A 26,076-nucleotide genomic window follows, 5' to 3' on the forward strand; every position below is an offset into this window, starting at 1 on the left:
GAGCCCGAAGTAGAGCTGTGGTTCAAGTGGTAGAGCACCAGCCTTGAACAAAAAAGGCTCAGAGACATCGCCTAAGCCCTGAGTTCAAGCCCTGGACCAACACACACACACACACACACACACACACACACACACACACACACACACACACACACAATCATTCCATACCTAATGAGTATATGTAGGCTATTCAATGAATGTGTGAATCAATAGTGCTATTTAATTTTTTTTTTTTTTTTGCCAGTCCTGGGCTTGAGCTCAGGGCCTGAGCACTGTCCTTGGACTTTTCTCAAGGCTAGAGCTTTACCACTTGAGCCTCAGCACCATTTCTGGCTTTTTTCTATGTATATGGTACTGAGGAATCGAACCCGGGTCTTCATGCATGCTAGGCAAGCACTCTACCACTAGGCCAAATTCCCAGCCCGCTATTTAATTTTTTTACGAGCCCCCCAGCTTTCTCTCTTCTAAGCACTGAGCTCAGACAAACCCTCCCCCTACTTTTTTCTTTCTTTTTATTAGGTGACTAGATGTGCCAGTCTTGCACTTTTTTTTTTCTTCCTGCTATGACACATGGAACTGTTTACAAAATTACACTAAAATATGTAGTAGTTTTTTGGCTGTGTTTCTTTTTAATGAGGAAAAATACCTAGTCTTTTTAAGTAGATATTTTACTTTGCATTTTATTTATAAACCAAATACTCCTCTGGAAGCTTCTCTGCGGTCCTCATTTGTCCATTAAAGAGGTCCCGGGAGGACTGTATGTCACCAGTGTTGTGACAGTCCTGAAGAGGGTAAAGGTTTAGGATGGAATTAAACTAAGCTATGAATACACAAGCACATTGGCTGAAATCGGCATGCATAGGGGAGCACTGCAATGGTGAAAGAGTTTCACAAAATGAATACCAGGAAACGGGAGCATGCATTTTGTTGAGGTGCTGGGGGAGGGGAGAGATGAATGGAGAGAGGAAGGGTGCTGAATGCAATCATCACAGTTGATGCACAGATGTAAAATGGAACTGGGAAACCCGAGGTGGGGAAGAGAGAGAGAGAGAGAGAGAGAGAGAGAGAGAGAGAGAGAGAGAGAGAGAGAGAGGGAGAGAGAGAGAGAGGGAGAGAGAGGGAGGTAGGAGGGGTGGCACTGAAACCCCTTTGTATACCTACTACAAAAATAACAAAAATTAAAACTAAGCTGTTAATTGTATACACAAACTGAAAGGAATCTGAGTAGCTTTTTGCTTTTGCTTTTTATTTTTTTCTTTTCGGTGCTCGTACTGGGATTTGAGCCCAGGGCCAGAGTTCTGTCCCTTAGGTTTTTTTGTTCAAGGCTAGTACTCTACCACTTGAGTGACAGTTCCATTTCTGGTTTTCTTTTCTAGCTAACTGAAGATAAGAGTCTTATGTTCCTGTCTGGACTGGTTTCGAGCCACGATCCTCAGTCCCGTCTTCAGCTTCTAGAACAGTTAGGATTACAGGCATGAGCTAGTAGTACCTGGCTTAGTCTTTTTTCCCCCTATTTACAGCATGTTTCAGTTCAGACTAGCTGCAGTGCTAGTTCCTGCTGGCTCAGGTTGCTAGTGGTTACAATGTTCAATGGTACAGCTATGTAGACCCAGAAAACCATGAATAATATATTACAATGTAAAAGCTACACAAAGTATATAGAGAATGCTTGAACAATTTTGTGAATAGGTAAAGCACTCAGAAGCACATATACTAACCTGGTCATAGGGTTTCTCTGGGGGGAATTGTTATTTTATGTTTTGTAGAGATCCGACAACAGCCAGGTGCTGGTAGCCTGTACTCCTAGCTCCTCAAGAGGCTAAATCTGAGGATCCAGGTTCAAAGTCAGCCTGGGCAGAAAAATAAGCAAAACTCTTATCTCCAATGAATCAACCAAAAACTGGAAGTAGAGGTGTGGCTCAAGTGGTAGACCATCACTCTTGAGTGAAAAAGCTAAGGATTTGAATGAAGTATGGAGTTCAGGCCCTAGTACTGACACAAAAAATACCACATCCTGGTGGGGGAATTTTATTTTTAAAAAATCATTTTTTGTCTTTTTAGGGGATATTGGGGGACTCAGAAAGGGAAGGGTACAGGGTGAACAAATACAATCATGCTATTTAGTATACAATATGTGGAAAATGCACCATGCAAGTTGTGAGCAGGGATGGGAGGGGGACACTGAGGGAAAGCAGAGGAAAGGGTCACATTCTCCAAAAAAGAAATGTACTTATCAGGCTGGGAGTTTGGCCTAGTGGTAGAGTGCTTGCTTAGTATGTCCAAAGACCTGGGTTCGATTTCTCGGTACTACATGCACAGAAAAAAATCCAGAAGTGGTGCTGTGGCTGAAGTAGTAGAGTGGTAGCCTTGAGAAAAGCCCAAGGACAGTGCTCAGGACCTGAGTTCAAGCCCCAGGACTGGCAAAAAGAAAAAAAGGAATGTATTCATTACTTGACTTACAAAACAGTAACCTCTGTACAACACTTTGACAACAACAAAATTATGTATGTATATATTTAAGAAAGCACCACTGCCAACAAAACACAAGATTTGACAATAAATCTGTAATATTTTGAAATTAATGGGTAGATATGTTATTTCATATTTTCCAATTAGCATTGATTTGATATATGATATAGATTTGAGTATCTTAGGAATGCAATCCCTGAGAAATACCTAGAGCTGGCTTTGTTCTCTATTTCATACTAGTATGCATTGTCCTCTGAGAATCATTTACTTCTCTGAATAGGACTCAGACTTTGACCATGAGCCCTAACATTTGGTCCTTAAAGGTGTTACGTGTAATTTAGTGTAAGAACGTGGGTAAATTATTTCATTGACTGTTAAATAGCCATTTGTTAAGTCTAGACAACAATAATAAATAGCCATTATCAATAATGTAGCTATTCAAAGTCTTGGGAGAACTGTATAATAAATAGACCATGTGACCAAAACCTCCTTGTACTCCATGTCCTGAAAAAAAAAAAAAAAAAAAAAAAAAAAAACCCAGAAACATAAAATTACCAGAGGTGTTAAATATAGACACAGCTCACTTAGAAAAAGTCAGAGTAAGCCAGGCACTGATGGCTTATGCCTGTAATCCTAGCTACTCGGAAGATCTGAGGATGTAGATTTGAAGCCAGCCTGGAGAGGAAAGTCCAAAAGACTCTCATCTCCAATTAACTTCCAAAAAGTCAGAAGTGAAGCTGTGGCTCAAGTGGTAAAGCAACAGCCTTCAGTAAAAAAGCCTGGGGACACAGCCCAGGCCCTGAGTTCAAGCTATACTACTGGTATAAAATAAAATAAAATAAAGTGATCTTTTGGAATGGAACTGCTATCAGATGTCCTAATTTAAACAGGTGCCTGTATAGTGCTTCTGGCACCTTTCCATCAGTAATCTCCATTTTTAAATTTTTTTGGACTTCTCAGTTGCAAAGAACTATACAGCATTTTTTAAAAGTTCTTTTTTTAATATTTTCATTTTTCATGTTCCTACACATACATATCCCTTTTGAAGAAGAAATTGAGAAATTGATTAAAATAAAATCAAGATAAAGGAGGAATTAATGAAACACTAATATAGCTACATGCTATGTGGATGACCTTGAAAACATGGGAGATGACCAGGACTGGCCAATTAAGAAACAGAAGATTGGACAGTAAGTGCTGAGGATGCAGAAGAAGACACAGCGGAAACTATCCTGACTGAGAATGGGTATGAAGTTTCTTTTTAGAAAAAATGGAAATGTTATGGAATTGGATTATGTTGAGGGTTACACAAACTTGTCAATATCCCCAAAGCTACTGTATTGTATATGCTGCAAGTGATTATATCTGCATGCAATTATATATTTACAAAGTATTATGCATTTTCTTTGTATTCAGTTGTACTTATACATATTTTATTCAGAAAATTTATATTAAAAGAAATCCAAGCCAGGGCTGGGTGCTGATGGCTCAAGCTTGTCATCCTAGCAACTCAGGAGGCTAAGATATGAGGATTGTGATACAAAGTCAGCCAGGAAAGGAAAGTCCATGAAACTTCCAATTAACTACCAGAAAAGCTGGAGATGGAGTTGTGGCTCAAGTGGTAGACAACTAGCCTTGACAAAAAAGCTCAGACAGCACCCAGGCCCTGAGTTTAAGGCCCAGGTCTGCCATTAAGGCAAGGAACGAACTGAGAGGGATGGGTGAGAATGTTAAAAATGGATGACCTTGATCAAGATATATTGTATTCATGCTTGGTTAAATGGCAACCTCTTCATATAGATACTTAGAGATGATAACATTTTTTTAAAAAACAAAACTCAAAATAAGATTTTCTTTCTTTCTTTCTTTCTTTTTGGTGGGTCATGGGGCCTTAACTCAGCCTGGGTGCTGTTCCTGAGCTCTTCAGCTCCAGGCTACCACCCTACCCCTGGGCCTGGGCATTGATTGTCCCTTAGCTCTTTAGCTCAAGGCTACTACCCTACCCTTGAGCCAAGTCCCATTTCCCATTTTCCATGGGTTAATTGGAGATAAGAGTCTCAGGTTCTTTCTTTTGTACCCAGGCTGGCTTTGAACCTTGATCCTATGATCTTAGCCTCCTAAGTAGCTAGGATTACAGGCATGAGCTACTGCACACCCCGGCCAAAATAAGACTTTCTTAAAATAAAATCGAACACTCTGGGAGGGAGCAACTTATGGTAAAGCCAGAAGAACTGGGATAAAGTTTGATCTCAGCCATCCTTTCTCTACTTAAATGTCCTCATTGTTGCCTGGTGCCCAACTGGGTTGGGTCAGCCTCAAGGTCTCTAGAGTCTGGTTTTCATTTTTTTTTTTTTGTGGATCATGTGACTTGAACTTGGCCTGGGCTGGGCGCAATCCCTGAGCTCCTTTTGCTCAAGGCTAGCACTCTACCATCTAAGCCACAGTGCTACTTCCAGTTTTCTAGTGGTTACTTAGAGATCAGAGTCTCAGAGTTTCCTGTCTAGGCTGACTTGGAGCCACGATCCTCAGATCTCAACCTCCTGAGTAGCTAGGGGTGAGTCACAGGCCCTGGTTTCACTTTTGCCTTTGAGTGTTAAGTTTAAGGTGTGTGTGTGTGTGTGTGTGTGTGTGTGTGTGTGTGTGTGTGTGTGTGTGTGTGTGTGTGTGTTAAAGAGTCCTATGTCTTCTTAAATGTATTCCTTACAAAGCAACAGGAACAAAGTTTTATTAATGCAGAAGACTGAAAGCAATGTGAAGTATGCTAGGTTTCTGGTTTTCATTTGGAACTTCAGAGAGTCTGAAAAGCCGTGGAACAGAGCCTTTTAATTACAACCCAATGTCCTGGCAAATATTTGATATCTCTTCCAGTTGGCAATGTGAGAAGAGATTCAACTGCAGTGGGTTCAGCCCAGACTCCTACTTCCTCTACAGAGTCAGGGATCACACTGCATGCGCGTGCGCCCTCAGTGTCTCTGGTTTTGTTTAAGATCATGTTTGACACGTTAAGGGATGGAAATAGTTCAAGAGTGAACTCAATAGTTTGATTTATACCCCAAAACCTAAGCTAATAAAAGTTTGGTGCTAAGTTGTTCTTTTTGTTTTGTTTTTGTTTCACTTCGGGCTGGATAAACTTAGAGCCAGCATCTTTTCTCCCCAAGAGGACAGAGTATGGCAGCCGACTAGCTGTTGAGAGCTTGAGGTGGAAGTTGAAGCCAGCTTCATAAAGGCTGTGTGATCACCTGTCCTGATAATCAGCAAAAACAAAACAAAACAACAAAAAAAACCAGGCTGGAGTCATGGCTTAAGTGGTGGATCACCAGCCAAACAAACTGAATACAATTCTTCCCCCAGCCTCATTATGCTGGCCTTGGGAAAATACTTAGTCTCTTTTAGGACTCAGTTTTTGTTTTGTTTTTTTCTCAGTGACATGGGCCTGTGTGTTAATAAGGCTTGGTGTATAATATTACATATAATGCTGCTCACATGGCACAGTATAGCAAAGAAATAGCAGAAAATAAACTGTAACTAGAGGCTAATGTTCTTATTAGAACAAAGAGAGAATTATCACCGCTTAATGACCATGAAATAATTTTCTCTACTTTTATCAAGCTCCTTAAAAACTACCTACTCTAGGCGGGGAGTTTGGCCTAGTGGTAGAGTGTTTACCTAGCACACACAAAGACCCAGGTTCAATTCCTCCGTACCACATACATAGAAAAATCTGGAAGTGGTGCTGTGGCTCAAGTGGTAGAGCTCTAGACTTGAGAAAGCCTAAGGACAGTGGTCAGGCCCTGAGTACAAGACCCAGGACTGGCAAAAAATAAAAATAAAAACAAAAAATTACCTACTCCTAGTTAGAAATCTTCCCTGAAGATACACAAAAGACCTGTTTATGAGAGGAATAAAAGTAGTATCAAGCTTAAACAAAACCAAACAATACTAGGGATTGAACTCAGGGCCTCACAAATGCTAGAATTACTTGGCTGATGCTGTACCACTTGAGCCACAGCTTCATTTCTGGCCTTTTGATGGTTAAGAGCCTTAGAGACTTTTATGCATAGGCTGACTTAACCTGGATTCTTAGCTTTCAAGTCACACTGAATTGTCTTTGCTGGTCCTGGGGCTGGAACTCAAGTTCAAGTGCTCTATAATTTTGAGACACAGGTCTCCTTCTGATCTTTCTTTCTTTCTTTCTTTCTTTCTTTCTTTCTTTCTTTCTTTCTTTCTTTCTTTCTTTCTTTCTGTCACCAGTCCTGTGTGAGCCACCACACCCAGTTTGTTCTTTTATTTTTGTACAAGTGAAGCATATGTCTTACCACTGAATTACATTCCCTTTTCTCCCTCCTTCCCTCCCTCCCTCTCTCCCTCCTTTTCTTCCCCAATCTGTCTCATCAGTCTGTCTGTGTGTGTGTCTGTCTTACGATTTTGTCCAGAAGGCTCTTGAGCTTCTGGGATCCATCTCTTGAGTAGCTGGGAAATGCCACTGCTCTGGGCTGTCAAATATTTATTTATTTATTGACAACACTGCGTCTTTCACTCAGGGCGATGAGTGAGCTTGCCAAGTTTTATTTATTTTTGGTGTTTTCACTTACAGATGATGCTCTACCACTTGAACTATACCGCCAGCCTTGTTTTGTTTTGAGATAGACTTTTGTGCCAGGACTGGTTTCAAACTGTGATCCTCTGGACCTCAGTATTACAGGTATAAGCCACTAGCCTGGCTATGCAAGCAACTTTTCTCAGTAGAGAAAAATATTTAGATAAAGAAAAATGAGTGTTTATAAACATTTATAAATATGTATGGAAAATATAATATATATATGTATATATAGATATCAGTTTTCTTTGGCAGTACTAGGATTTGGACTCAGGGCCTTTCTGAGAAGAAACTCTCTCACTGAACCTGGCTTCCAGCCCTGTTTTTTTTGTCAGTTATTTTTAGGACAGGATCTCACTTCTTGCCCAGGCATGCAACTGAATTACACTCCAGCTTCTTTAGGTTTGCCAGTTGTGGCTGGGCTTATATCCAGGTGCCACCACATCTAGTTTCCTTCACTGAGCTGAAGCATCCCAGACTTTTATGCTCAAACTAGCCTTGAACTTCGATCCTCCTATTTTCAGCCTCTCAAGTAGTTATGACTACAATGTAAACCACTGATAACCAGATTGTTTTATTTATTTTTAATTTTTAATGTTTTGGTGGCAAATGTTCTATCACTGAGTTAGATCCCCAGCCCTGAATGTGTGTGTGTGTGTGTGTGTGTGTGTGTGTGTATTATAGTTTGAGCTCTTGTTAGGTGACATACTCTACTACTTGAGCCACACATTTAGCTTTCTGTACCTTCGGGTTATTCAGCAGAGGGTCTCATTTTCTCCCAGGAGCTAGTCTCAGACCGTGATTCTCCTGCCTATAGCTTCCCATGTATCTTAGATGACAGGCATAAGCCATCACACCTCGCCTGTTTCATTGAGATGGAGGTCTTTTATCCTTTTTTCCTAGACTGACCGGGAACAGCCATTCTCTCAATCTCTGCCTCCTGAGAACCTGAGATTCCATACATGACCCACCATATCCTTTCTCTGATGTTATTTTTTTTAAGAAATTCATGTCCGAACATTATGAATTATTAAAGGCCAACTCAGACTAAAAACTGGGATTAGGATGAACCACTGCCTATGACTCTTAGATAGAGAGAATGCGCCGTCCTGCCCAGACCTACCACCCATGCACACGAATGGCAAAGATGTATACTGGAGGCTCTGAGGACTGGGATTTGGCTGAAGCATGTGAGCCCCTCACTTTCTCAATACAGGTATACCAAGAGGAGCGTCCTGGGCCGTGTCGACGAGCCATCTACAATCATCCTAGCCTTCCTCTTTTTCCAGGAGTAACATTGCACTCTCAACAAGCTCCAGCCGAGTGTCTACCCACAAAATCAAAAGTTAAAGAATCTGGGGTGACATCACACACTTAGGGTGGCTCTGTGCAGGAGGCTGAGATCTGAGGAGCACAACTTGGCCTTGAGTTCAAGTCTCACTACTGGTGGAGAGAGATGAGAAAGAAGAGAGAAGAGAGAGAAAGAGACAAGAGTCAGAGACAGGGAGAGAGACAGGAGAGGAAGGGACCATGAAAGGAAAGAGTTGGGGTTTTTTGACATAGTTTCTGGATCCAAACAGAATTTTCAACAGGAATTATTGTCTCTCCAGGCCACATGTCTTCTTCTTTTTTTTTGCCTGGTTGTGGGGCCTGGGCACTGTCCCCAAGCTTTTCAGCTCAAGGTCTAGCACTCTACCATTTGCGTCACAGCATCACTTCTATTTTTCTGGGGGTGAACTGGAGACAAGAGTCTCATGGACTTTTGTGCCAGGGCTGGCTTTGAACCATGATCCTCAGAGCTCAGCCTCCTGAGTAGCCAAGATTACAAGTGTGAGCCATCAGTATCCACTCACATGTCTTATGTTTATCATAACCCTTGTCCCCACAGAGGCATCTTCGCCTGAGAGACATTAGATACCGATTTGTTCCCTTCAAATCCCCTGTCGGATGGAATCTGCAAGGACCCCCATATATTTCCCCTTGCCTCCCCAGCCTCTGCAGCAGACTGCCAAGCCTGTTTCTGGCCTGGTTTCCCTACCTTTCATTTCTGCACGCCCCAGAACACTAAGTCCCCTACAGGACCAAATCTGAACTACTTCCAGCAAAGCAGCAGCAAAGGGCACTCATTACCTGGTCCCAGTCTACCTTTCAACTTCTTTCCTTCAAATTTGCTTTCTGGCAATATCTAATTATCTAAATAGAGGTCATTGCACCTCCTCTACTTTGGGGCCTCCCCTCTATCTCTTCCTCACGCTGGTTGCTGGAAACAGCTACACTGCTTTTTGCTCAAATACAAGCTCTTGACCTTTCTGACAGCTTTCTGTGTACCTCAATGTGTCCCTTCTGTTCAGTTGTTAACAACGGTTGACCCTGTGTCCACTCTCATAAGTGCCTGAATCAGAGACAAATCTCCCTCCTTCCTTCCTTCCTTTCTTCCTTCCTTCCTTCCTTCCCTCCACCCCCACATTCATTCTTTCCTTTCTTTCTCTTTCTTCTGTGCCAATACTGGGGCCTAAAACTCAGGCCCGGGCAAGTATCCCTTAGCTTTTTCCACTCAATGCTGGAGCCACAGGCCCCCTCCTAGCTTTTTGGTGGCTAACTATAAATAGAAGTCTCATGAACTTGTCTGCCTAGGCTGGTTTTGAATGCCAGCCTTCAGACCTCAGCCTCTTGAGTAGCCAGGATGACAGGGGTGGGCTATCAGAGTCTGGCTCAGAATTAGTTTTCAATTTCATCTAAACTCACTATGTGTCAGTGCAAGGCCTACTATGCACTTGTCTTAGGAATGTCTTGTCTCTTCTTTTTTTTTTTTTTTGCCAGTCCTGGGCTTGAGCTCAGGGCCTGAGCACTGTCCTTGGATTTTTCTCAAGGCTAGAGCTCTACCACTTGAGCCTCAGCACCACTTCTGGCTTTTTCTAAGTATGTGGTACCAAGGAATTGAACCCGGGTCTTCGTGCATGCTAGGCAAACACTCTATCACTAGGCCAAACTCCCGGCCATCTTGTCTTTTCTTTTCCCTTCTCTTGACAAAGACGGTGACACACAGAGTCAAACCTGAAATAGGAGGATTGAACTAAAATACTCAAGGTTTTGAGTATTTGGTTAATCAACATCATTTATTCTCTTTTGGAATTAATGGTAACCACGTGATTAATGATAAAGCCAAGCTCTGCAATTATTTGAGGAAAAACAACATAGTCAGCATAAAAATGCCTTCTTGAATAAGCCTGCTAGACAGATGTATTTTTTTAATAATTAAAGCCAATCGCATTCATTAATTTAAAAATCCTGTAGTGATCAGCTCCCTCGATTTCTAATTTATCAGCACCTTCCTCGTTAATATGCACCTGTGCAGACTGCAATTTGAAGCCTTCAGTAAGGTTAAATAACTATAATTGGACAGATGGCTGAGATCCCACTGTAGAATATTGAGGTACTCATGAGACGGAAGATAAAGATGAGGAAAGGAATTATCTCGTGCACAAAATGGCTGTCTTTAGAGTCTCATGCTTTGTGTGTAAGAGAGTTGGGTCCCTCTCCTGCCAAGCAGGAAGCTGGTTGAAGACCTTCCACACTGCTCATAGATCCAGCCTCTGCAGTTGCAGAGATGTTGGAGGGTTCTAGAAACAACAGCAATGTCAACAACAGCAGCAGTTTTCAGAACAGGAGAGCCAATCATCTGTTCAGAGTAAATATTGATCTGCTTAAAATGAAGATGGAATAGCAAATAAAGGGAGTACAGGACCGGGAGTTTGGTCTAATGGTAGAGTGCTTGCCTAGCATGTAGAAAGACCCCGGTTCAATTCCTTGGTACCACATAATAGAAAAAAAGCCGGAAGTGGTGCTGTGGCTCAAGTGGTAGAGAAACCCCAAAGACAATGCTCAGGCCCTGAGTTCAAGCACCAGGACTGGCAAAAAGGGGGGTGCAGAGCAAAGACACACACACACACACACACACACACACACACACACACACACACACACGCAAACCCATGGTTAGAAACTGTCTCTCTGTGTGTGGCCAAAGGGAGGAGATGTTTATTTGGACATCTCTCTTCTGAAAAGCTGCCAGTTGACTGCCTGCTTTTGAATGGACCCAGTGCTACAGCCCAGTTAATTTCATAGGCGGTGTGATCCTGCATGTAGTTATTACCCAACTCCAAGATGGTTTTGCTGTGTTTTTGTTTTGTTTTGGGCGCTGGTTCTAGGGCTTGGACTCACGGCCTGGGTGCTGACCTTGAGCTTTTGTGCTCAAGGCTAGTGTTCTACCATAGCTCCACTCCTGGCTTTGTACTGCTTAATTGGCGATAACAGTCTCATGGCCTTTCCTGGCCACGCTGGCTTCAAATTGTGACCCTTACATTTCAGCCTTTGTGGCAGCTAGGACTACAGGCGTGAGCTACCAACATCTGGCTGACTTGGTTTCTGCCCTTCCCCCCCCCCCCCCCCCCCCCCGTCATTCTGGGGTTTAAAGTCAGGCCCTATCCTTGTTAGGTAGGCACTTTTCCATTTGAGCAATACCCTTAGCCCTTTGGTTTAGTTCTTTTTCAGCTAGGGAGGGGGATTTCATGGTTTTTTGGCTTGAGCCAGGTGTTGGACTGTGATCTTCCTCCTATGTCTCCAGATTCGCTGAGATTATAGGTATGAGCCACCATGCTTGGCCTAGGATTTTTAATTAAGAAATAAAAACTAATTGATTTATGAAAATTAATTAACTTAAATAACCAATTGATTAATTAACAGAAATTCTGACAAGTATAGAAATTAACATTAAGGCCTTGAGCTTTCTAGGCAGGTGCTCTTCTACTTGAGCCATATCTTCAGCCTCTTCTTTGTCTTGGTTCCTTTTTTTTTTCGAACCAGTCCTTGAGACTTAAACTCAGGGCCTGAGCACTGTCGCTGGGCTTTCTCAACCACTTGAACCACTTCCAGCTTTTTCTGTGTATGTGGTACCAAGGAATTGGACCTGGCCTTCATGCGTGCTAGGCAAGCAGTTACCACGCGACTCATGCCTGACTGTGCTTTTCTTGTAACTGGAACAACAGGTGTGCGCCACCAAGCCCGTCCACTGGGTGCAATGAAGTCTCACCTATGTGGCTTAGAACCACAATCCCCTACACCTCACCTTCCAGGTGGCTGGGACTGTAGATCTGAGCAGTTTACTTAGGAGGACATTGAATTTTTAAAGCCAGTTGATAAGAAGCAGCAAATCTCCACTACCTTAGCCCATTTAAAAAAAAAAAAAGGGCAGACCCCAACTTACACTAAGTTTTTGACTATTTAATTGTATTAAATATCAAAATTAATAGGACAAATTACCCATAGAGCAGTTGTGAAACACATATGGCAAACAGATAGACAAACCTTATATTGAAATAAGCCTCATTAGTAGTAAGAGAACTGTAAGCCCTCTGATATAACTCTAAGAATATATCAATCATTATATGTATAGTTAGCGAAATGCTAATGAAAAGCACGTCCAAATTGTCCAAGAAGATTTTGAAGATATCCAAACTGAGACATAATTCCAAACAAAACAACAAAAAAAACCTCCAGAAATCATCCAAGCAAACAAAAAATGTCCACCTCCAAAATAAGTACATTTCTAGTTCTATAACACAGTCACTTTAATCTACAGTCTGGCACAGAGGTTAACAAGATAGCTGGTGTAGCTGGCTGTAGTGGCTAGACTGTGTAAATTATATCAGTTGGATACCAACTAAAATCTCCAGTAGCCATGTATTATTTGCATACATTTAAGAAAGTTGTTTTTTGGGGGGAGGGGGCACTGGTATTTGAACTCAGGGCCTCAACTTGTCCATTATCTTTTTTGCTCAAGGCTCATGCTCTACCATTTGAAACACAGCTCCAGTTCTCATTTTTGCTGTTTAACTAGAAATAGGAGTCTCACAGACTTTCCCACCTGGGCTGACTTTGATCTGCTGTTCTCAGATGTCAACCTCCTGAGTAACCGGGATTACTGGCATACCAGCCCTCTGCTCCCCCCTCAACGAAACAGTCTTTGTGGGGAAAATAAAAAGTCATCAAGCACCAAATATGCTCACACTACAAAAGGTCCGAAATGGAGTTCATTTTGTTTAGTGTAAAAATTACAAAGAGAGTACATAATGTACATAAGCTTTGTAGGTGATTAAATGTTCATGGTGTAGAACCATAATACTAACTGGAGAGAAATCGAAAAAAAATTGTATGAACAAGAAGAGACTGAAAAATAATAATAACCCATAGTTCCAAAGTGGAAACTTGGAGAATTAAATAAAAGCCTACAATGACAGCCAAAATAGCGATAGTTCCAAGAAACCCATGAAGTTTCCCTAGTTCTGCTGTCAGAGGGGTTGAGTGGATGCTGACACCCCTCTCAGTGGGAGATGACTTCTCTTTTTTCCTTTTTGTCCTATTAATATTTCTGAAATCATGCAAAGGCAGAACTAGTGGACAGCCAACACCTTATAGAAAGTACTTTAAACTGGGATCTTCAGATCTTCGCCTCCTGAGTTGTTTTGGATGGCAGCTATGAGATACTGGCTCGTAGCTGAACTTCTCATTTTCGAAGAAGACCTTTTCTTAGCCAGGCACCTGAAATCCTAGCTAGCTACTCAGGAGGCTGAGATTTGAGTATTAAAGTTTGAAGCCAGCTACAGTTGGAAAGCCCATGAAATTCTTTTTTTTTTTTTGCCAGTCCTGTGCTTGAGCTCAGGGCCTGAGCACTGTCCTTGGACTTTCTCAAGGCTAGAGCTCTACCACTTGAGCCTCAGCACCACTTCCGGCTTTTTTCTATGTATGTGATACCGAGGAATCGAACCCGGGTCTTCATGCATGCTAGGCAAGCACTTTAACCACTAGGCCAAACTCCCGGCCCCAGCCCATGAAATTCTTATCTCCAGTTAATCCCCAAAAAAGCCCAAAGTGGAGCTGTGGCTTACATGTTAAGAGGGATGGCCTTGAGCAAAAAAAGCACAAGGATAGTGTCCAGGCCTTGAGTTCAAGGACTAGCACACAGAAAATTATTAAATAGTATTATTGTGTTTCTATCTGTGGAAAACAATCATCTTTATGCGTATATGATTTGGGATGGGGCAGAAGTGGGGTTTGAACTCGGGGCAGGCTGAACTTCTGGTCTTGTATGGTTACACAAAATCAGCTTAGCAATGTTTCTTTAAAACATTATCTTTAAGTAGTTATATAAAGAGGTTTAATTTCAACGTGTCAGTATATGAATGTAATGTATCTTGATCAATGTAGAACTATTTATCATTGCTTTCGCCCTCTCCTCCACCATTTTTGGGGCGAGGTCGGTTGTGGGACTTGAACTCTGGGCCTGGGCGTTGTCCCTAAGCTCTTCGGCTCAAGACTATCACTTGTCCCTTGAGCCTTAGCCTTCTAAGTAGCTAGCATTTCAGGTGTGTGCCACCAGCACCTGGCTTGTATCTAATGTCAGTGCTGTTTGCTCTGAACAATCCAGGGAATACTTAAGTAATTTAATTTCCAGTTTCTGGGGGAGTCATCTTGTTTTCGTAAAACTGCTAATCGAAATTTTAGGATTCATGATTGTTTTATGTAACCATGCACAGCACCCCTTCCAGTTTTCTGATGGTTAAGTAGAGATAAGCTTCTCAGGGATTAGTGCCTGGGCTGGCTTTGAACCTCAGTCCTCAGATCTTAGCCTCCTGAGTAGTTAGGATTACAGTCATGAGCCACTGTGCTGGGCTCCACCGTTTTCTTTTAAATGTCAGTACTGGGGCTTGAACTCAGGGCATGGATGCTGTCCCTGAGCTTTTATCCTCAAGGCTAGCATTCTTGAGCCAGAGCTTCACTTATAGCTTATTGGTGGTTATTAGAGGTAAGAGTATCATGGACTTTCCTGCCCAAGCTAGCTTCAATCATGATCCTCAGATCTCAGCCTTCTGAATAGCTAGGATTATAGGCATGAGCCACCACTGCCAGGCTCACAGATCTGCCTGTAAAAGCTGAGGTGATCTTTACTTCCATTTTCTTTCTGTGCTACTTGGTGGCTTAGCATTAGAAAAGAACCCTGTGTCCTAACTCCCCTGCACATAAACCTTCTATTATTCGAAAGTCCAGGGAGTAAGTAGAAAAAATTACACCTTTCACTATTTAATCACCAAATTTGATTTTCTATCGTAATAGCCTGGGGTTAGGCCTGTAACATTACAGTATCTCTAAATTCCACTCTGAGAATAAGCAAACATCCCCCCCATTCCCCCCCCCTTCAGTAGCTGAGCACAATCCATATTCTTCTGTGATTCATACACAAAGCCCCATTGAGCTCTTCAAGGCTGCCTGAAGCAATCCCTAGTAGAATTCCCTCAGAGGCTGGGCAAAGAACTACAGATTTCATAAGAGACTTCCCCTTGCTTAAAATGCTTCCAGGAGGCCTGAACCTGGTCTGTCATCCTAGCTACTCAGGAGGCTGAGATCCTAGGATCGTGATGATGCCCAGGCAGGAAGTCCAGAGACTCTTATCTCCAATTAACCACCAATAAGCCAGAAGTCAAGCTGTGGCTCAAATGACAGAAGGCTAGCCTTGCAATTAAATGCTCTGGAACAGTGCCCACGCCCTGAGTTCAAGCCCCATGACTGACCAAAAGAAAAAAAAAAAAAACCCTCTCTCTACCTGGGCTCAAACCCTGATCCTCAGATCTCCTGATCCTCAGATCTTAGCTTCTCAAGTAGCTAGCATTTCAGGTGTGTGCCACCAGCACCTGGCTTGTATCCACGTCAGTGTTATCTGTTATGCACAATCCGGGGAACATTTAAGTAACCATAATTTCCATTTTCTGGTGGAGTCATCTTGTTTCCATAATACTGGCAAATCAAAATTTTAGGTTTCATGATTGTTTTACGTAACCATGAGAAGTTTTTCCACAGCCATTAAAAAAAAAAAACTCCTCAAACACACATGCAATTCATTCTAAAACATCACAATTGCTTTTTTCAGTGAACAGGTTTGACATTTTAAAACAAAAACTGTCACAGAATTTGATTTGACTCTTCTAATAGCAGGCTGCCATCATGAAAAATGGCTTTTGAAAAGAGAGTTCAGTTGCTCAGTAATTGGCATAGTGGAGAGATGGCAGATTCCAAGCTCCTTGCTAAAGCTCTGATGAAGGGATGTGACACTGTACAGTACCACTATATCTCTTCAGGCCCTCATAATGCATACATGATCTTTCATGAAAAATGTGGATGATGCTCACGGGTAGCTACTGAGGCAGAAATCTGAAGATCCCAGTTTCGAAGCCTGCTTGGGTAGGAAAGCCTAGGAGACTTTCATCTCCAATTAACTAGCAATAAAACCAGAAATGGAACTGTGGCTCAAGTGGTAGAGTGTTGGCCTTGAGAAAAAAAGCTAAGTGATACTGTGCAGGTCCTGAGTTCAAGCCTCAGTATCTGCACAAGAAAGAAAGGAAAGAAGAAAGAAAGAAAGAAAGAAAGAAAGAAAGAAAGAAAGAAAGAAAGAAAGAAAGAAAGAAGTAAGGAAGGAGGGAGAGAGAGAGAGGGAGAAAGGGAGGGAGGGAGAAAAGAAGAGAAAGGAAGGAGGAAGAAAGAAATGAAGGAAGGAAGGAGGCAAAGAAGAGAAAGGAAAGAAGGAAGAAGGAAAGGAAAGAAGGTAGAAGGTATTCTGCACAATCTGATGCCACTTGAATCTGAAAAAATATTTGATTTTGAAACACAAAAAAGTTTCATAACGGATGCTTCTTTACTAGTAATCACAACAATAACAACAATAGCATCTCTGTCCATTATTGCCACGAAGGGAACAATCAATAAGTTGTTAATGGTTTAGTAGAAGAAAACGCCAGCTTCATTAAAACAACCACCAAAAAAGGGCACAATGTTTCTTAAGATTTACAATCATTTTATTGAAGGACAAACTTTCTTTAAAATTCCAGATGTGTGACTGCCTTAGGAAAATTCCAATGCTTTTGTGGAAAAAAAAAAGGCAGTGAAGGTCTCCAACAGGCCGCTGCTTGTCTGGGTCCCGGGCTGGCTGCCCCCAGGGGCCAGCAGCCCCCAACCACGAGTGGGCACTAGAGCACCAGCTCACCCGCTGAATGGCTTTTGCCTGTGGGTCACAAAACTACAAAGCCAGCCTGTTTAAAAAGGCTTCTTACAGAAAGTAATAAAGTGTTCTTTCTTGGCTTTTATGACCTTATTATTATGATTTTTTTAAAAAAGAACCTCATTTTCTTACAAAGTAGTTAAAGCTGAATCGTATGGTGGATAAAGTATAAATATTAGCCCAGAGGTGGAGTCCTGAGACATGGAAGACTGGGGAGAGAAGTCTATGAAATGCATTAATTTTCTTTAGCCAGTCGAAGCACTGGAAACAGGCAGAGGAAAGAAGAAGAAAGAAGAAGAGAAAGGAGAAAGAAGAAGGAGGAGGAGGAAGAGAAGAAAGAAGAAGAGGAGGAGGAGGAGGAGGAGGAGGAGGAGGAGGAGGAGGAGGAGGAAGAGCACTACCACCAAATGATACAAATCAACACTTGATAGTTAAAATCACCTGACTGATTCTATACATTTTTCACTTGTAGTAAGTCTTTGCTTTGCTAGGCTGCTTATTTGAGCATGAAGTTCTGTAGAAAAGAATCTATGAGTACTAAAGACTCTTTTATTAAAAAATTCTTAATGTAATTTCTTGTTTTGATACCAGTACTGAGGTTTGAACTCAGGGCTTAGGCACTGTCCCAGAGCTTCTTTTACTCAAGGCTGGTGCTCTACCACTTGAGCCACACCCCCACTTCTGACATGCTGCTAGTTAAATAGAGATAAAGAGTCTCTCCAACTGTCTTGCCTTGGCTGGTTTCCAAGCTCCTAAGCAGCTAGGATTGCAGGCATGAGCCAATAGTGCCTGGCTCTTTCTCTATTTTTCCTGGTAGAATGAATTACTTTGTTTGTTTGTTACTTTGCCATGGATGTAGCCAGTCTCCTTAACTCTGGATCATAGTTTACAGGGGCCAACCTGAGTCGTAAGGAAGGTTAGGTAAAGACAGAGTCTGGAAACCAAAATCTTTTTACTCTTCTGAAGCCAGCAGTCTCTTCTGTATGCAACAGTCAAATAAACAAAAGCACATGAACTATTTGGAAGTAACTCTGGTGAGTAATATCAGAAATAATTGATCAATTATTAATTAATAATATAGTAATTCTGCAATTAGAAAATATAATGACTTCTAGAATTAATCAAGATTAATAATTAATGAATCATGACATCATTTTCTACTCTTAAAAAAGAACCCAGATGTCTTAGAGGGTCAGTGGAGCCTGAAATGGAGGAATGTCAAATGCAGGCTACAGCCTTTCCTTCTTCCCAGACAGGATTACAGGGAGATAAGCCCCTGAACCGAAGAGAGATAGAGATAGAGAGAGAGATAGAGAGAGAGAGAGAGAGATAGAGATAGAGAGAGAGAGAGAGAGAGAGAGAGAGAGAGAGAGAGAGAGAGAGAGAGAGAGAGAGAGAGAGAGAGGCGAGAGGGCGAGAGAGGGCGAGAGAGGGCGAGAGAGGGCGAGAGAGAGGGCGAGCGAGCGCACTCGCATGCACTCATGCCAGGAAGCTGTTTCATCAAACTCACACTTCCACAAGTCTCTATGGCTGACAGCATAAGCTGTTCTGAGGCAGGATGGGAGACAGAGGCCAACATTGGACCACGTATTTCCACATCACCTGGACTCTGTTTTCCTTTTGTCTGCATGCCGAAGAAAGGATTCATTTTTTTAAGACACAAAAGAAAAAGCTATGAAAAGCCAAGGCATTCTTTTTCTTTGAGAAAGTACATTCCAATCACTCCCATTCACACCTCTGACCTTCTTTCCTTTCCAACCGTTCCCAAACTCCACCCAAGTTTCTCTTAAGTAGGGCTTTTCTGTATTCCTTCCCTCCCTCCCTCCTTCCCTTCCTCTTCTTCTTTCCTTCCCTCTTCCCCCTCCCCCTTCTTTTCCTCCTCCTTGGTATGTGTCTGTCTGAGTATATGTGCTTGTACTAGGCCTTGAAGTGAGGTTCCTCAGGTTTTTCTTTCAAGGTCAGTGCTCTATACCTCTATGTCCAGCTTTTTGTTGGTTAATCTGAGATAAGCACCTCATGGACTTTTCTGCCCAGGGTGGTTTCTAGCCTAGACTCTTGAATCTGAGCCTCCTGAGCAGTTAGGATTGTATGTACAAGTCACTGGTGCCCAGCTTTTTTCTTTTCTTTTTCTTTTTTTTTTTGATGCTAGTCCTAGGGCTTGAACTCATGGCCTGGGCAATGTCCCTGAGCCTTTCTGCTCAAAGCTAGAGCCACAGTGCCATTTTTGGCTCTTTTCTGTTTAATTGGAGATAAGAAGGTCACTGATTTTCCTGCCCAGGCTGACTTTGAACCTAGATTCTCAGATCTCAAGTCTCCTGAGTAGCTAGGATTACAGGTGTGAGCCACTGGAGCTTGACTTTTTTTTTTTTTAACTCTATTCTACTCATGAATTTTGTGACACTCATAAACTAGCTGACTGATGGCATTTTTTTTTTTGATGGATGTGTATGTGTTTTCCATCTGTCATGAAGAAACTCTAGTTTCTCCAAGAATTAATGAAGCAATCTGGCTTAAGTTTCAAGGTGATATAGTTTTGAAATCCAAGTTTAAGGCCAGCCCATGCTAAAGTCATGAGACTTTCTCAAGGAAGACCTGGACTCAGTGGCATGTACGAGATCTGAGGAAGGAGATGGGAAGCCAGTCCAGGCAGGAAATTCCATCAGACTCTTATCTCCAATAAACAACTAAAAACCTAGAAGTGGTGTTGTGGCTCAAGTGGTAGAACTCCAGCCTTGAGAAAAAAGTTAAGGGATACCACCTAAGGTCTGAGTTTCAAGATCCAGTACTGGCACAAAACCAAGCTTTTGTTATAATGGAGAAAGCACTTTTTCCTAGAAAAAAACAAACAAACAAACAAACAAACCAAACCAGGGCCAGGAGTTTGGCCGAGTGGTAGAGTGCTTGCCTAGCATGCACAAAGACCTGGGTTCAATTCCTCGGTACCACATACATAGAAAAAAAAAACCAGAACCGGTGCTGAGGCTCAAGTGGTAGAGCTCTAGCCTTGAAAAAGTCCAAGGACAGTGCTCAGGCCCTGAGCTCAAGCCCAGGACTGGCAAAACAAAACAAAACAAAATCCCAAACCTCAACCAATCCTGTAGTCTCATCTCCCAGAGAACAATACACAAACTCAGGAGATTTCACACTATTTTTCCTCTAAGAAAGGTCATTTCCTATATACTAGTTCATACTGTTCCTGTGGGGCCTCCTCGCTGGGGGCTTAGAAGCCTAGATTGCTCTCTGCTTCCATGACCCTGCTGTCAGGCACCCCTGGGACCCCCCAGTGATGTGGGCGGTTCACTAGCATACTAGCCTTGAGTGAAAGAGCTCAGGGACAAGGACAGTGACCAGGCCCTGAGTTCAAGCCCCACAACCAAGGAAAGAATGGAAGGAAGGAAGGAAGGAAGGAAGGAAGGAAGGAAGGAAGGAAGGAAGGAAGGAAGGAAGGAAGGAAGGGAGAGAAAGGGAGGAAGGGAGGGAGGAAGGGAGGGAAACAGCCCAAGTTCATTTGCAAGAAGTGACTGCTTGTGGGTATTGCATTTATTTTAGGGCGAGTCATTTCAGGTTGCATGCAAATCACTATAGGGATAGTCTATGTATGTATCTAGGTGGAGTGTGTGTGTGTGTCTGTGTGCCTGTGTACGTGTGTGCGTGCGTGTGTGTGTGTGTGTGTGTGTGTGCGCACGCGCGCGTGCACGCATGCATGTGCACGTGTGCCAGTATCTTGAACTCAGGGTCTAGGTGCTGTCCCTTAGCATTTTCACTCAAGGTTAGCATTCTATATCTGAGCTCCAGCTCTACATCTGGCTTTTTGGTAGTTAATTTGAGTGAAAAGTCTCACAGACTTTCCTTTCCAGGCTAACTTTGAACCACAATCCTCAGATCCCAGCCTTAGGAGTAGCTAAGATTACAGGTGTGAGCCACCATGCCAGGACTCATTAACTCAGGTCTTAGATAACAGTAGCCTTTCTCAGATTACAGCTGTGAAGATTAAGGAATTTGCATTGTTGAGAGGTCTTAGAAAGAAGTGAGGGACAGGTTTAAAAAGCAGTCATTTCTCAGTCCTCAGATCCCCCCACTGTGGCCGCCATGTCTTCCAGGACCAGCATCAGCACCCTGCAGCGCCTGGTGGAGCTGGCGTGGAGTGGATCAATGTCTCCCAGGCAGCTGCAGAACTTCAGCAATACTGCAACAGAATGCCTGCAAGGATGCCCTGCTGGTGGGAGTTCTAGCAGGAAGCAATCCCTTCAGGGAACCCAGGTCCTGTGCTTTATTTTAAAGATTGCAATGAAGAAGTTCACTGAGGAATGCCTTCAGGTACAAAGTGACAAATGCCTCCAAGTCTCAAGAAATCACTGTTCTCTAGCCAAATGATAGATATTTCAGGTCTTTTCTGTGGCCTGGTCAGATAGCCAGAGCTAGGTAGAAATGAACAGTTTTCTACTCAACTAAGGTAACTGAGTCAAAGAGTACAGTTCTCAATAATAATGACCTACTTCTTTTGCTAAAATGCTTTTGTATTAAGACAATCACCCTTACCAGCAAATGTACCAAAATGCACCTCTTTTATTAGTGAATTTCTGGTTTTTCTACATTTGGAATATTATGTATGTGTTATTTACTGGTTGTTTACATTTAGGAAGGAAAGCATTTCTGTCTATAAAAAACAATCGCATACGGGCCAGGAGTTTGGCCTAGTGGTTAAAATGCTTGCCTAGCATGCACGAGGACCTGGGTTCGATTCCTCAGTACTACATACATAGAAAAAAAAAAGCCAGAAGTGGTGCTGAGGCTCAGGTGATAGAGCTCTAGCCTTGAGAAAGTCCAAGGACAATGCTCAGGCCCTGAGTTCAAGCCCAGGACTGGCAAAAAAAAAAAAACAATCGAGTATTTGTAACTTGTTCCTAAGACTTTTATACTACAATGAAATGTGTTCTTTTCTCACGAATTTGCAGTTACTAAATGAAGATAAAGTATAAAAGTAAGGAGAACAGGCTTTACTAACCAAAAGATGTCTATTTTACATGAGATTTTCATTTTTAGATGAGAATATAATTTGTTTTAAACACTAAACTGTAAAAAATGTTTAAATTGTGACATACAAACAGGACATTGAAAATGGTTAAAACAAAGTAATGTGAAAATATTAAAACCAAAAGAATTCTTCATGTTACAAGGGTTTTGCTTGGATGATGTGCCCTTCATTTATTTTGGGGACTTTTAGAATGAGACTTTCTATTTGCACTCATCTTTGAAGAGCTTGGAAATAAAATCTCTGCCTAATTCAAAAAGAAAAAAAGCAGTCATTTATCATCCATGTCTGACCCATGCAGTTAAATGTGACCCACCAAGCAACACAAATTAACCCCTCTGTGGGGACATGATCTCTGAACAGATGGAATCATACCGACAAAGGCATCACTCCACCTAGTCTGTTGTGCAGTGTGGTAGCTGGAAATCGTGCTCTGGATGGCAGAACTCGTACTATCTTTTCTTGTGCAATAATAGGGCTTGAACTCAGGAATTGGGCTCTCTCACTTAGTTTTTGTTTTTGCTTAAGCCTGGTTGGTGTTCTACCCTTTAAGCCACAGCTCCACTTCTAACTTTTTGGTCGTTAATTAGAAGCCCGCAAAGAGTCTTATGGTTTCAAACCACGACCCTCAGATCTCAGCCATCCTGAGTATCTAGGACGACAGATGTAAGTCACCTGTATCTGGTTATGATTCTGAAATTAGGGCCTCAAAGGTATGATAACTGCCATCGACCTGACAGTCTCTGTGTGACTGAACTCACACTGTGTGTGTGTGTGTGTGTGTGTGTGTGTGTGTGTGTGTGTGAATTAGTGTGGAGTCAATGTTCTAGTGTTGTGTAGGCTGACACTGTGCAAATAGAGAATGAATGGTTAAGCGATACAACCAAGTACAGCGTGACCTTATGAACTCATTAGGCCACTGGCACTGGAATTGGGCCCAGATACCTGGGTGGCTGTGTCCACTTAGCCTGGACATTGCACTGAGACACATTCCCTTCCTGAGTCATAGCGCCTAAAATTTTACTGTGTCCTAGGAGACAACTGTCACATGCCACACCCCATGGCCACCTTCCAATTAGAAGATGAAATGTTTCTATTATAAAACTTACAGGAGCCAGGCGCTGGTGGCTCACACCTGTAATCCTAAGTACTGGGATCTGAGGATTGTGGTTCAAAGCCAGCCCAGGCAGAACAATCTGTGACACTCTTATCTCTAACCACCAACAAGCTGGAAGTGGAGGTGTGACTCAAGTGATAGGGCATCAGTCCTGAGCAAATAAAAGCTAAGTGACAAGTGCCAGGGCTTTCAGTTCATGCCCAGTACTGATCCTAAAGAAAAATCAAAGAAATAAGAGTAAAATGCAGTCTTCTTGTTTGGTTTTTTTCTTTCTGGCAGTATTCTCACATTAACCGACTTCACGGTCCTAGGGCTTGAACTCAGGGCCTGGGCACTGTCCGTGGACACTTTTTGCTCAAGGCTAGCACTCTGCTACTTGAGCCACAGTGCCACTTCTGGCTTTTTCTGGGTATGTGGTTCTGGGGACTTAAACCCAGGGATTTGTGCATGCTAGGCCAGCATGCTCCCACTAGGCCACATTCCCGGCCCAACTGAGAAATTTTCACATTAATATTAGAGAGAAATAAATGAATGTATTTTGGACTTTGGACTTGGTTTGAGCTTGCGATCAAAATAGAAACATAAAACTAATAAAAGAACCTCCTCCTTTCCTTCCTTCTTCTCTCCCTCCTCTTCTTCCCTCTTTCTCCCTCTCTCCTCCTTCCTTTCTGACTCCCTCTCTCTGTCACTGTGCTAAGGATCAAACCAAAGATCTTAGGCAATTTCTACCACTGGGCAATACCTCAAAGCCAAGTTAAAGAGTTTTTTCTTAAGAAGTAATGTAGGAATAAAATTTCAGGCTAGTTCCTCCTCTAAGAGAATACAAAAAGGAGGTCGTAGGGAAACGAAAAGAGATGTAATTTACAGAGTCAGTGAGAAACCAATTCACACACCTATCACCCAGCAGGAGAAGGCTGGAAGTGTGCCAGGGTCAGCCTGCATCCCTCAGCCCTGTTGGAGCTGCAGTGAACTCACTGGGCCCAAGCCTTGGGTTGGGATACCCAGCAGGACCTCTGATAGCTTTAGTTAACTCCATCTTGTGGGAGGGGAGCTTGGACTTGCTTCCATGGAGCCAGACTTGGAACCTGTGCCCACAACATGTCCTGGGTGTTCAGGTTCTGATGGGGACACACAGCTTGGCTCCTCATTTCAGTCCTGGTGTGAATGTTTCTGGCCTTGTCCCACTGGGGTGTGAAGTATTAAGGGGTGTGGGGAGGGGCGGGGCTCATCAGTCTTATCTTTTCCCTTGTTTTTGCTTTCCACACACCACCCCTTCCTGTGACATAAAGTGCTATGTCTACATTATCTTCCTTTATTGTGCTGGTCCTGGGGCTTGAACTCAGGATCTGGGTGCTATCCTTGAGTTTTTGTGCTCAAGGCTAGCACTCTAACACTTGAGCCCACAACTCTACTTCCAGCTTCTTGGTGGTTAACTGAGGGTAAGAGTCTCAGGAACTTTCCTGCCCAGGCTGGACTGAACCACAATCCTCAGATCTCAGCCTCCCGAGGAGGTAGGATTACAGGTGTGAGACACCTGTACCTGATAACATATTTCTTTTAATGACTATTTGTTGAATGAATGAAAGAATTAAGAGATTTTTTTTTTTGCAGGTACTGGAGCTTGAACTCAGGGCCTGGGCATTATACCTTAGCTTTTACCTTTCAAGACTAGTGCTCTACCACTTGAGCCACAGCTCCTCTTCCAGCCTGGTGTGAAAAAAGTCAAGCAAGAATGAGAGGCCCAATACTGTCTCAAAATCCAAACACACATACATATAAACAACAAAACCTGAAAGATACACACATATTTTCATATAAAACATATCTGTATCCCAGAAGATCTTCACTGATCATTTCAGAATATATAAACCTAGAAATGTTGTTCAAAAATCAATCTCTAATATTTGTTTATTTTCTTATTTTGAAGGTGGCATGCTTAAAAACACAAGTTTCAGAAAAGACTAAGAAAGGTCCAAAGAATTAAATCATACCCTTCCTAACATAAATACCAAGAAATGAGCCACTATTAACATTTTTACAAATTCAAAAAAAAAAAATCTCACAGAGCTGACAGGCCACCCATGCAGAGAATCAAGCCTAAAGCAGTTGGGCTTCTTTTAGATTCATGATAGTCTCTTCAGTATGTTTGTGTGTGTGTGTATGTGTGTGTGTGCGCACTTTAAGATTTTTATCAGTTCATTCAGGGAGTTTCTGGAGCAATGGAGGAATATTTTCCTCTACACAAACCTAGTGCCTTCAGATTGCTAATGATTGTACTCACTTATACTGAAAAATTTAATAGCCAAATAAAGAAAAATACTCTATGGAGTAGCTGGCTTGTGAAAGAACAGCAATAGCCAAAGAGTTTTGAAATACTATGCGGCCAGATGGCAGCAGCTCATGCCTGTAATCTTAGCTCCTCAGGAAAAGGCTATCTGAGGATCACAGTTCAAAACCAGCCCTGGCAGACAAGTCTATGAGACTTTTATCTCCAATTAATCAGCAAAAAGCCAGAAGTAAAGCTATGGTTCTAGCCTTGGGTTTAAAGGACAGGACCTGAGCTCAAGACCTAGTATTGTGTGTGTGTGTGTGTGTGTGTGTGTGTGTGTGTGTGTGTGTGTGAACATGCACATGTGTGCACACAAGCACGCGAGCACACACACACACACGCTGCAGCAAAAGAACAGAATTGCTTCATTGGCTTGCTATCTGGACCCAAAGACCAGGAGACAATTCCCTTCCAGTTCCCATCAGTG

General features: G+C 42.5%; 1 protein-coding gene and 1 pseudogene across 1 annotated transcript in view; one reads left to right on the forward strand and one right to left on the reverse strand.

Annotated features, from left to right (window-relative positions):
• The window catches only part of Prickle1 (prickle planar cell polarity protein 1), a 90,258-nt gene that overhangs the window by 43,666 nt on the left and 20,516 nt on the right, over positions 1-26,076 (reverse strand). The window lies entirely within an intron of this gene.
• LOC150066718 (guanine nucleotide-binding protein G(I)/G(S)/G(O) subunit gamma-10 pseudogene) lies at positions 21,235-21,529 on the forward strand (annotated as a pseudogene).

This window comes from Megascapheus bottae, chromosome 2 (assembly GCF_031878675.1).
Source record: "Megascapheus bottae isolate mThoBot1 chromosome 2, mThoBot2.hap1, whole genome shotgun sequence".
NCBI lineage: Eukaryota > Metazoa > Chordata > Mammalia > Rodentia > Geomyidae > Megascapheus > Megascapheus bottae.